The sequence below is a fragment of the Mycteria americana genome, chromosome 1 (assembly GCF_035582795.1).
Source record: "Mycteria americana isolate JAX WOST 10 ecotype Jacksonville Zoo and Gardens chromosome 1, USCA_MyAme_1.0, whole genome shotgun sequence".
Taxonomy (NCBI): domain Eukaryota; kingdom Metazoa; phylum Chordata; class Aves; order Ciconiiformes; family Ciconiidae; genus Mycteria; species Mycteria americana.
Genome location: NC_134365.1, coordinates 77,815,674 through 77,828,331, shown reverse-complemented (window position 1 = coordinate 77,828,331; position 12,658 = coordinate 77,815,674).

Genomic DNA, 12,658 nt, shown 5'->3' with positions numbered 1-12,658 from the left:
GCTAACTGAAGGAGACTGAAGTCACTGACAAATCTGCTGCTGCACAGGAGCCTCATGTCACTGCCAGGTCACCCACCCACCCACCCACCCGCCCGCCAGACCCCTCTTGTTTCCCCACCTGCACCTCCAAGTTTTGCTCATTGCTAGGTCCCTCAGCAAAAGAGCCGCCCACGCACAGCACCTCTGACAGGGGGCTGGCGAGCAGGCATCTCCAGCTCGCCGCTGCCAAATTACATACCCTGACTGTTCAGAAAGGCATTTACAGAAAGAAAACACCACAAAGAAATCTGGTCACCGGCATGGGGAGAAGCCTCTCAAAGCAGCAGCCTGCCCAGAGGGGCCAGGTCACCACCAGCACAAGCCTGCACAGCAAGAAAGCTCACACCGGCCAAGCACCATAGGGCTTCCAGGTAATTAAAATACAATATAAATATCTCTCACCATGCAGAAAGTGAATTTCACGTATAAGCAGACTATGGAAGAGGAGCCGGTCTCTTTCACTGGATTTTCTTCCTCCCCCATCTTTCCTCTCAGGTTTTTCTCACTTCGAAGGCCCTGTAAATATGGACGCTCAGCAGTAACATGTGCTGCTCATTAGCACATCCTCAAGCCCACCTGAGCTACTTGGCCTCCCCAAATCGCCTGCCCTGAGGCCAGCTTGCTGCTATTGCCAGCAGGCAGGGGCTGGTTTAGGGGAGGGGGCAGCTCCAGGAGAGCCCTTTTGGAGCAGGGCAGAAGGGCTATGGCACAAAAGCTGTCTGCTAGAGGCACGAGGAAGCGGGATAAGGGAAATGAAAGATGGGAATCAGAGGAGGGAAGGAAGAAAAGGTTTGTAGACTCTGTACCAGCTATTTCTATCCTAGGGCTTGGCGTGGAGCCTGCGAGAGCAGAAATAGAGCCTCTCTGTGCTCAAAGGATGAAGAAGCAGGGAAGGGCAGAGGGAAGGCTGAGGCAGGCAAGGGGACAGAAGAGAAAGGAAGGAAGGAAGAGCTTCATATGGGCAGTCTTCTACATCAGCAGCTGGCATAAAGCCTGCAAGGCTACAAATACAGTGCTCTTCAGAAGAAGGAAAATCAAACGTCTTCAGAATGCAGTCATTTCATTTGTTTGATTAAGGCATTACTGTGTGAAGTGCCTATATCGCTGTGCAATTACTGTTTTTATCTGGATGATAAGCAGCAGGTCATGAGCAGTAAGGGATGCTCCAAACATGGGAAAATGAAAATCAGATTAAAAAAAAAACCCATTTTCTAAAAAATAACTTTCTTCTGTTTTTGAAATTTTCTATGCTAAAGGCTGTCATGCAATGGAAAGAGCATTATTATGCTGTGAAAAGAGTCATAAAAAGAATTTTGTATTATATCAATACTTAAAATATGCAAATATGATATCTTCACAACGCCCCAAAATTATGCTTGGCATGAATTCTTAGCAACAATACAAATATCATCATCTTCAAATAAGCAGGTATAACACACTGCTCAAATAGCTGTAAAAACAACCTCATCACAGCTCTGGGAGCATCCAGATTTCATCTTTGATGTAGGTAGATTTTAAGTAAGAAAGGGAAGAAAGTTGTCTTAAACATCAGGGTGTATCGGGATGAGCCTTAGTGGAGCAACTGCATATTTAACGTGGAAAGGAGAGCTGCCGGCATGCATTTACAGAGCTGTTGTCGTTATAAAAACCCAGTTCTGGTACTGTGCGGGCAGAGCTACAGGGCCTGAGCGCCACGGCACAGCCTCCTCCTTCCCTCCCAAATCCCCATTGAAACAAGGTTATCCCCAGGCTGCTATCCAGTGCGTTTGAGCCTTACGTTACCTAGCGTGTGTCTTTATCACTACATGTAAATTGGCTGTGATTTAAAAAAAAGCGGGGGGAAAGAGTAAAAATAGTATAACACAGGCGTTTCATTGTGGGGTGGATACCCTTTCGCACCTTCTTGCAGTGTATTTTTACAGGGCTTGATTCTGATCTCATTAAACAACGTGCTGTGACTCCCCTGGCTTCAGTGGATTTATCCCAGCATTTGAGATCAGGATCAGATCTCGGCACTTTCTTTTCTTTTTGGTTTTTTTTTTCTGCAATCAGGTTTTCAAAAAAGTAGCAGCTATTTCTGCTCACTGCAGAGCAAGAGTGGCGGGAGGGTTTTGCCCGAGGAACAATGCATCCTTCTCCATACGCTGTACAGAATTCCCATCTTGTGCGTTAGAATAGATGTTGAAACAGTTCTAATTAACATTTTTAATTTGCATTTTAATTGCCTGCCAGGGTGTGAAATGACATGTCTGGGTAAAGGAGCGTTTTTCTTAGTGCCAGTGGTTTGCACAGTCCCAGCGAGGCGACGGGCACGGAAGCACCCTGGCCACTGGTCATTTTGCAGCATTCCCCACAATTAAGGCAGGGCCTGATCCAAAGCCCAGTAAGTTAAGCTGAAAGGGTTCACATGGGTGTTTGTTTGTTTATTTTTAATGAATGGGACTCCCATAATTAATTTTTTTCTGAAGATACACATCAGATCTTGATTTTAAAATTGCCAGTTACAAAGAATCAGCGCAATCATTCGAAGGTTGTTTTAGTGGCTAATTACTCTCTTTGTAAAGAATACATATATATGTATTTTTAAGATGATGTTATTTCAGATATGAATTTGCCTCTGTGCGGCTTCCAGCTTGTGCACCCTGCAGTTACATGAAGGTCACGGTGAAATCATCCTGAACTACTTTTTTCAGCAAGGCAGTGAGCTCCCCAGATTTTCACCTCTTACGGCAAATTTTCCAGTCCTTTTCCCATTTCCACAGGTCCTCCTGGTGTCGATTCCAACTTCTCAAAATCATGCTAGAGTCGGAGACGTCCGAGCTGGGATGTTTCAAATCTCAGCCGTAGGGGTGCCAAATGCAGAGGACATGTAACCTCCTTCTGCCAGCTTTGCCCACTCAGCTGCTGCATTTGCTCTTCTGGCCGCGGCACTGGCTGGGCACACCAGGCACTTTCTGCCAGCCAGACCCATATCCAAGTCCTTTTTTTTTAGAGCTCTTCTGAGGCAGTCACTCTGGCCCATGTCCTTGTGTTTAGGGATACGACTTCACACGTGGCCATACTGAAATGTACACCAATTTGCTGTACCTCGTTTTCTAAAAAAAAAAAAAACAAAAACCTAGATCAGAGTGTACCTGTGAGCCATCCTATTCAGTATTTTCTGCAGTCCAACACTTGGTTCAGCTATAAAAAGTTTTGACAACACCTTTTTTTGTGGGGGAAGCAGGTTTCCCGGTCAAGATCTAGCAGTTAAATCATGTCAGGACAGGAACCACTACCTGGAGGACCCTACAAAAATATAGCCTCTTAAAGATGATTCCTCATTTAATTACATTGGTTAGGTGGTTTTTAATTCATTTAACGTGTGCCGTGTCGAAATTATATCATTCCCGTTTCCTCCTCAAAATACTAGGCAATGGTGCCAAGTCATGTGCCTTACAGAAGTCTATTACCTTAACACTATTTCATTTGTCATCCAAACTTGTAATCTCATAAAAAGATATCAAATTAGTTTGAGAAGATCCATTTTACTTAAACCCACCTTGATTAGCATTTAATTTTATTAGCCCCTTTTAATTCTTTATTACTCAAGCCTTGCACAATCAATCCCATCACTGCTTTTTTCTGGGGATCAAAGTCAGGCTAACGCTCTCTCGCTTTGGCCATCCTCTTTCCCTTTTTAAAATATTGGCACAATTGCAGCTTTCTCTGGACTGCTGAGACTTCTCTCATGTCCTAACGTGTCTGAAAATTCATTATTAGCGGTTTAAAAAGCTCCTCAGCCGACTTCTCAGATACAAAATTCCCCATTCAAAAAAATCGGTAATTGCTGTTTAACACGCTGTTTAAGGACTGCTGGGCTGAAAAGTACTTGGTCACCAGCACTGTGTAATGTCCCGCTACCACCTGGCCTTTTTGTCTGCACACAGCAAATATATTTATTTAAAAATTCCACCTTCTTAATAATACTGTTGATGAATCTCCCATTCCCATTTGCTTTTGTATTCTTATCATTACCATTTCAAGCCATTGATACTCCCTGTGCACATTTGCTTTCCTTGTCATTTTTTAAAACAAATTTCTTCCTTCATCAGCTTGGTATACATATTTTTTTTTTTCAGTCTGCTTTTATTTACCCTGAAAAACAGGATGTTGTTTGGTTTTTTTTATATACCAGTTTGCGTCTTCCTGGATTCTGGGACTGTTCTTTGGCAAACTTTCTTATTCGGTTTGCAAATACCATCTATGTTTTCCGGTCTAAATGTTTTTTCTCCCAACTGATTTGTTACTTTTTGGCTTTGTGAAATTCCCGTTTTTGAAAGACAAAGAGATTATCTGACTTGTTCTATCTCCTTATCTTACATTCACACAGTGGATGTGATCGAAGTCAAGGCTGCTGATACCTCAGGCTGCTTCAGCGTCCTTGTTCCATGAACTGGTTCTCCTCGTCCATCAAGATGAGATGTGACGTAGATGTTGCTCCTGCTGGAGGTAGCCCTTTTGTCAGAAAATTGTCATCTGGGGATTTCGGAAATTCTGGAAGACTGAAAATCTCCAATTTATGCCATTCAGAACAAACTGCCTCGCAACTATGAGTGTGGGGTATGTTGCAAACATTAATACATGTTTAAGTAGTAGTCATCCTCTGTGGGGGATGACTCATAAAGCTCAATTGAATTTAATAGTGTCAAGTGATTATCACCTGGAGGGACACCACAAGCTTTACTTCTTAGGTCCAGTGGATGAATAAATATTCCAGTTGAGTGACTTCATAGTTGTCAGCATCACCATTTTATACTGTGAGCCAGTTTTATTTCCCTTTTTCTGAGTTGGTCTTTTCTAAAGAGATTATAAACAACTTAATCAACATTCCTGTCATGTGTCATCCTATTAGGGTTCATTAATATCAGCTAGTTCAGATGCATGTTTCTAAACAAGCAATTTCTATTCCTTGCATTTATTACCTGGGCTTCTAGTCTTGATACATAATCAATTTATGAATTTCTGCACAGCATAGTCTTTGTCTCTGTTATATGCTGCCAACACAAAGATTTTGTAGTGTCTGAGGGTTTGGTGGTCCCTTCTTTTCACACGCTTCTGTGAACTGAAACCCCTCCTTGCAGCTCCAGCCAGCCCGGTCTTCTGCAGAAGAGGAGCTCTTCCAAACTGTGCCGTTTTTCTGGTGTCCTAAAAGCCCAAATTCTTTAACTTATACCTCCTGGTTAAGCAGCATTTTCACTGTCATGTCCTTGCATCTTCTGATTTCCTTCATTTTCCTCCAAGAGGATACCTCCAACATCCCTCTCCTTCAGCTCCTTTTGGAGTGTAATTTTTACTAAGCTGGATCACAAATCAGTGCAGCAGTGTCTTCTGATTTCATGAAGTGTCGTCCTTTGTGCTGTGACTCTTTGTGTCAGTTCATCACTCTGGTACCAGCCTGTCCCTTGGAGAATGTTTCTTCCTCCTCTTCTCCATGCAACGGGAGTCGATATGCCTCCCTGATTTTGTCCTTCTGCTTCTTCCCAGTACCCAGTGTGGGGATGCTCTCTGCATTTCAGTGTCCCAGTACACAAAATTTCTTAGACTTGTCTCGTGGAAATAGTAAAGGCTGTGCACCATATTTACTTATCAAAGGCAATCATCAATTGAACGACTTCTAAAGCAAAATCCTTCCCCAAAGAACAAACTTTTTTGCTTGCTATAGCTCAAGTTCCTGCATTTGAAGTCTCATATCCCAGCTAAACCTAAACCAAACTGTCACAGTTTGCAAATAACTACATAGCCCAGCACGCCGAGTGTCTGACTCTTACAGGGATAAAATGGCAGTGACGCAGGGGCATGTACCTGTGCCCCGCTGATGAGTTGTTCTGCTTTGAAGATGTATTCCCTTGAAAAGCTGAAATGTCCCTTGGAAAACAGTCACAAAAATAAAGTGTAAGTGGGTTGTAAATTCAGGCATAATGAGCACAATCTTTCATTAAAACATGATCGGAGTCTTTCCCCTGGAAAGGAGGCTACTCTCATGTGGCCAGGTGAAGCAAAGGTCCAGCACAGAGGCTGTCTTTCCCGACGACTCCCGCTCAGCTAGAAAAGGGCACAGTGCAGAGATAAACATGGCTACTCTTGAAAACATCCTGAAAAATTGCATAAGCCTTAGGGTACAGTCGTATTAGGATGGTCTTAGCACAAACTTACTTAGATGCTCATTTTGCTGAGGTCAGTGCTCATACTTGTCCTGACTTCAATAAGACCAAGACATTTTCCAGCACACATTTCTTTAGAGTAGGTTTTCTTTCTGCTCTCCCAAAATAACCGAAGCAAATCAACTTGTTGCACTGAAGACATCAGAGCAGAAGAAAGAAAAACAGCAGGCTCCAGGGTTTTGCTGTGGCTCCCCACATACATTATGTTTTGGAGTGGCTGGGGCAGCCAGACGGACGTGTGGGCTGCCTGGAGGCCACGTGCCAGCTCTGAGCCAGCCACCGCGCAGGACATCACCACGCAGGATGTCACTGCTTAGCCATGTGTGCCGGGGGGCACTAGGGACGGGGAGCAGTGCAGGTGGCTTGCCTTGGGAACGCAGGACATGAGCTTTCCCTTCTACAAGGAGAAGCTTTTTACACCATGAGGGTGGTCAAACAACGGCAAGATGCCCAGGGGGTGATGAGCTCTCCATCTTTGGAGATACTCAAAACCCAGCCAGAGGAGCCCTGAGCAGCCCACCCAGCTGCACGGGCTTCGAGTGGGAGGTTGGGCTGGGTACCGCCAGAGGTGCTCCAACCTGAGCAACCTGGAAACCAGACTCAGGTCCTTTTGCTCCTCACAGAGCAGGTTGGTTTCCGGATTCAGTGGACCTTGGGCTTCTGACACAGCCTTGCATGGATTCAGCTCAGCTTTGCACTCCCACTGGTATCAGCACCCTCTTCTTGTGGGAACAGCTTTGCAGTCCTCTGTAGCCACATACACGGAAGGAAAAGCCGCTGTGAAGCCACCGAGGAGTCAAGAGAAGTAACTGCCTTGTACATGTATTATAAGGAACTTTTAAAGAATAAAACCAGTCTTTTTTTTCTCTATTTAAAAATAAAAAACTAAAAAAGCCCAATACCACCTTCCTATTTCAACTCTACATGTGGGCTGTGATTTCCTGATGATTTTTAGACCAACAGCACAATAGCAGAACACAACCGCTGTTAATAACACCAGTGCTGAGACTACCGAGACAACACTGCTCTTTAAAGGACACTCTCCTTTTTTTGCTCAGAAACAGAAATGAAGCCGATAGGGAGCACAAAACGTCACCGTCACTTCTGAGAGTCCCATTCAAGACATTTGCTTTCATACATTTTGTTGCTTTCCATCTCCCAGCTTTGAGTTCCTTTTGTTGTTTCTAATAGATAACACCAACTTCAAAGTTTGGAGGAACCGTTCCTCTTCTGCCGCTGTTGTCCTTTTTTCTTTTATTCCTTTAGCAAATGTTGATTTTTTTGCAAGTTAAAAGGAGCTGCTTTAACAAAGCACGCCCAGGATCCAGGAGAGCCAGGTGTCTTGCGCGGCATCCTGAGCTTGTGGAGGGGTGCAGGACCCTTTCCTGACCAGCAAAGGCAGCTGCATCCTTTGCCCCTCTGGTCTACCCAATTTTGGGGGCTCAGCGGAAAAGGTCCTATGCTTTAGATTAAAATCTGTGCACTAGAAGTTTATATACTTTTATTTTAAGGGACAGCATATGCTCAGTAGCAGGTGAATTAAAAGCAATTAAGAAATCCTCTACTTTTAACTTAGAAGAGAGCACAGTATTTTCAAGTTTAGTGCAGTGTTAGCGAGCGCTCGCTGGTTACAGCTGTCATGCAGCCAGCCCAGCCAGCGTCGACTCTAGTGCAACACACTGACGCAGAGCTGAAGGCAGCTGATGAAGCGTCTTCATCATAGTTTGTTGAGTGCCTTGTCTATATTTTCGTGATTTATTACTTCCCTGACTTTCTTAGGTGTTGGGAGGAACAATGAATCAATCCAAGCATTTTCAGAGCAGGGACTGCTAATTGCGTGAGCTCTCTTTACCGCTCGAGAGCTCCAGTTTTGACAAGTCTCTTGACCGCATGTTAATATGTATGATTAATTATTGTTATGGGCATCCGCAGAAACGAACCCGATAGGTGACACTTCAGAGCTACTATTTCTTTCTGAACAAGCAATAAACATAATTATGTACACACTGTGTTACAAGCATAACAGGTGGGGAAAGAAGCTGCTTTTGAAGGTGTGTGGGTAAACCATCGCTCCCCAGCTTGCCCAGCACAAAACCCAGAGGGCACCGGCTGAAATGATGGGGCAGCATGTTCGAAGCAGTTACTTCTCTTGACTTCTTGGTGGCTTCACAGCAGCTTTTCCTTTCCTGTGTACGTGGCTACAGAGGACTGCAAACAAGGGCAGAGGTGCTGCATCACCTGGCGCGTGAATGAGGGGTGGAAATCCTGGCTAGAGCACCGCGGGCAGGCCACGAGATTATCCAGGCGCCAAAGCTTTGCACTGTTTCACAAACAGACGGGACCCCAATGTGGAGAGGCTGGGGGACCCTGCTGGGCACACATCTCTGGAGGCTTGCCCTGCTCTGCCGTGCTTCGCCTTGGCTGCCCTGGTGAGGAGCCGCCTTTGCTCTGGCTGGCATTGGCATTTGTTCCCGATGGAGCAGGGCTCTTCCCTCCCCGTGGTGCAAACCCACCCCGAACGGGGGTACCCACTCACCTGGAAACACTCAGGGTGATACTGGGAGATGTCCCTAGGCTCACCCCAAGCAGGAGGACCTGTCCTCCTTGTCCTACACTGCTCTCGGCTTGTTGCAGGTCCTTGGAGCTGGTGCTGGCGGGAAAGGTGGCGGGGTCTGTCTGTGGGCTCAAAAACAAGACCAGGATGGGGTAAGGCTCGCACATCGTCCCGGGGGAGACCACAGAGGTATCCAGAGTGAGGGTGCCCATGGTGAGGGGCTGCTCGGGGAGCCCCATCACAAGTGGCATGAAGTGGCAGGGACAGACCGACTGTGGGAAGCAGAGGAGTTGGTGACAAAAGAAAGGTAATCGGCAGCCGACACACGTCTCTGTGAAGCAGCTCTCCATTCGTTTTAAAATACCAGGTAACAGATGCAATCAGAATGGCTGCGCCGTGCAACAGCCTTATAAAACAGTAGAAGAAGTATAAATATGCGTTTAATTGCCCACTCCACTTAAATTGCTTTATCCTGCGTAACTTCATTATTTCTAGAAAATTTGGCCCAAGCCATTACGGTGGGAAGTAAAGTTTGCAGGAGCCTATGAAATTTCCCACTGCAGCAGCAGCAGCCTGCCGGGGCAGGTTATTACACAGCGCAGATGAGAGTATTTCTGTTTGCACAAAGCCCTCTGTCAGCATGTTGGAGGCAAGGCGCAGCGCGCTGGGAGGCAGCTGGAACCCAACCATCGCTTCTTCGTGTCCATTGTGTCTCTCGGTGGAGGGGCAGCACTACCAGTCTGAAATGGAAGCCCAAAAGGATGGGGACAAGCCTCTCTCTGAAACCTACAGCAAATGACACCAGGGTCAACTGGCTCTGCACTGCGCAGAGGTGCAGAGTCACCTACCGCATGCCATCGGCTTCGGCCTCATGCACCCGTGGGCAGGGTCCCCGCCGGGGCACACGCTGAGGTGTCCCCAGCCATTCCTCCATGAGCAGGGGCCACTTGTTGGGGGAAGGCGCCCTAGGGCCCTCTGAGACCCCTTTCCACCGCTCCAGTGGCCTCCATGGAAAGGTTTGTACCACCAACCCCAAGAGCCTCTAATATTCCCATGGGGCACTCATCAGGGAGTGGGGCCAGCCCCAGTGCCCAGCCCAGATCCACAGGGAGACCACAGGCGGGCTCAAATTGCCGTGGGGAGTTGGGAGCCAGGGCTGGGCTGGTGGGAGAGTGCCTCAATGTCACCTTCGCCGCTCCCCAGCCTTAGCTGGGTATTGCATGGCTCAGCTGGTGGGGTATAGCATTTTCTTTACCCTGATTTTGCAGTTTAACGCTACCATAAGCCATTGCAGCGTGTTTATAGCATCCAGCATTTTCCCATCTGGCCCTGCCCAAGCTGCTCATCCCATCCAGAAAGCAGAAAGCATTAAAAGAAAAATGTAATGAGAGTAAGCGAAATGGCAAACCTGTCTGGGTTGTCGTTTCCTACGGCTGTCCCCCCCCTTCTGCGGCTCGCTGCAAGCAGGCAGCAGAACCTCACGGTGCAGCACTGCTCCCCGGGCAAAACCAGGAAAGAAGCAGCCGCGCTACCGGGTTCGCTCTGGGCGAGCAAACGGCCTCTTCTCCAGTGGCGGGAAGAGGTTTGTCCACTAACCGGGCCCGGATTGCACCGAATCAGAGCAAACGGCACGAGTGCGAGGGCATGTTGTGTGCTGGCTCAGTGGCAGGTAGCAAGGTTAATTACTCTGCTCGGTTTTAGCCCATTGTGCTTCGGAGGGGGAACACACTTCACTGGGCGGGGGGAAACAAAGCCGACCGGTTTGTGGAAGAGAAAAGCCTGTTCCTTTAATCTATTTGAAAGCTTTTGGTACATCAAAGTCCTGGCAAGAAGAGATATCTCTGATATAATTGGTGTGGACACTTGCAAAGATTTTGATAAAGACCTTTATGAAAGAGTTATTCTGGAGAGGCAAAGAAGGGTCACGGGTTAGGCACTAGCCAAGAAACAAAAACCCCGAAAGTAGGATGAGGACCGGGCAAACATCACACGGCTCCATACCCCACCCAGCAGCACCCCCAGCCCCGGGGCTGCTCACTGCACACAGCAGACAAGGTGCCCCGACAGCAAAGCCTGACCGGGGGTGACGAGGATTGCCAAGGGCACCGCTGAAGCCAGGGGAACGGGCCAGAGTGGGGGAAAAGGATGCCCCCATGGACACCGCCTGGGCAGGGCTCCCTGGGAGGAAGGGGGTGATGCTTGTGAAAACCAGGGAAGTCCAGATCAGCTGTCACTTCTCGAAGAGAAAACCCAGCTAGAGCCATGGGCAGCTCACCACAGTCCTCCACTGGGGGTTGCAAATATACATTATTACCCCCAAATTCCTAAACAAATGAAGAATGGAATTGGATAAAGATCAGGAGAGAAAGTCACAGGGAACTATGTCAAAATGCTTGGATAGGAAGGAACAGGAGGTCCTCTTCTGGCATCACTGCCGCTCACCAACTCCTAAAGGACACATCAAAAAGAGAGGAGGGGAGTGTTTCTGAGATGGGAAAGTAAGAGGGTTAGAAATAGAGCCTAGCTAGTATTGAAATTATTTTAATTTCTAGACAAAGTGAGTAAAAAGCAACATAATGGCAGTATACAAAATAACGAATGGCACAAAGAAGGTACATATAAGTACTCCTTTTTACACTTTTCACATAAAAAGAGAACAAAGGGACAGCCAATAAACCCGAACGGCAGCACACGTACAAGGATAAGCGAAATACTGTTGTTCTAATGCACTGTGCACAATCACCCGGGGAGCTCACTGTTCCAAAATATTGCTAAAATCACAGATGCAGAGAGACTTTCAAGAAAGGGACAGGAACGTACCTGAAAGAAAAGAACATTTGCATTTGTATTTGCTATATGTGAGTTACATTAGCAGTGAGCAACAATATGGGGTTTTAAGAGAGAAATTCTCATACAAATAAGAATAAATGGGGGGGGGGGCAAAGATCCCCATGGGCAGATTAGTCCAAAAATTGCCTTCTATGGAATGTCTTGTTCCTCCTTCCTCTGAAGCATTTAGGTTGGCTATTGGCAGCAGTCAGCAATTGGAGCAATCCGGAGAAGAGGAACTACTTCTCCTGATCCCCTCTGGCTCCCTCCTGCAGCAAGGCCAGAGCACCTTCCCACCTGCTCTGTCCCCGTGCATCGCCCAGAGATGGGGACTGTCACCTTCCCTCCCCGCAGCCACCTCGCCAGTGGAGCAGCCGGCAGGGCCAGCCCGGCGTGCTGCTGCCACCAGCCTCGCTCCCTGCAGCGACTTCCTTGAAGACCGTTGTAGTTTTGGGGTCTCTGTCTTCAGGAGCTACCAAACAGCATCATCTGAAAGCCTAAACGCAGTTCCCCGGGCTGGGGTGCAGCTGCGGTGGGTGGCGGCTGCCTGGGAAAAGGCAGCTGCTCAGGCGGGTGCCGAGTCCCAGCTTGCTCGTTCCTCGTAGCCAAGGAACATTTCACATCCTCAGCCATATGTGGCTGAGAGAGGTAAAAATAATCTTGCCTTTTTTTTCATTGACATGCGGTGATATCTCCCCTATTTGTCGTCAGAATGAACCGAAACGAATCTCAGTACCAATTCTGCCTGGTGATGGGAACGCAAATATTATTGATGCACATCAGCACACCTTCGGGAGTGATGGTACCTAGATAGACATCAGTGAAGGTCAGCAGTGGGGAGGTGGGGTGGGAAATGACTTTGAGAGAGCATCCCTGAATTTAAATAGAGCCGACAATTGCAAAACTGTTTGTGGAAACCTTCCTTTTCATGGCCTCGCTAATCTGAGGTAGATCAATTTGAGGCAAGAAGCCCAGGCCTTGACTGGGCCCACGAAGTTAAAATAAAAATAATAGTCACCTCGCCTTAATCTTC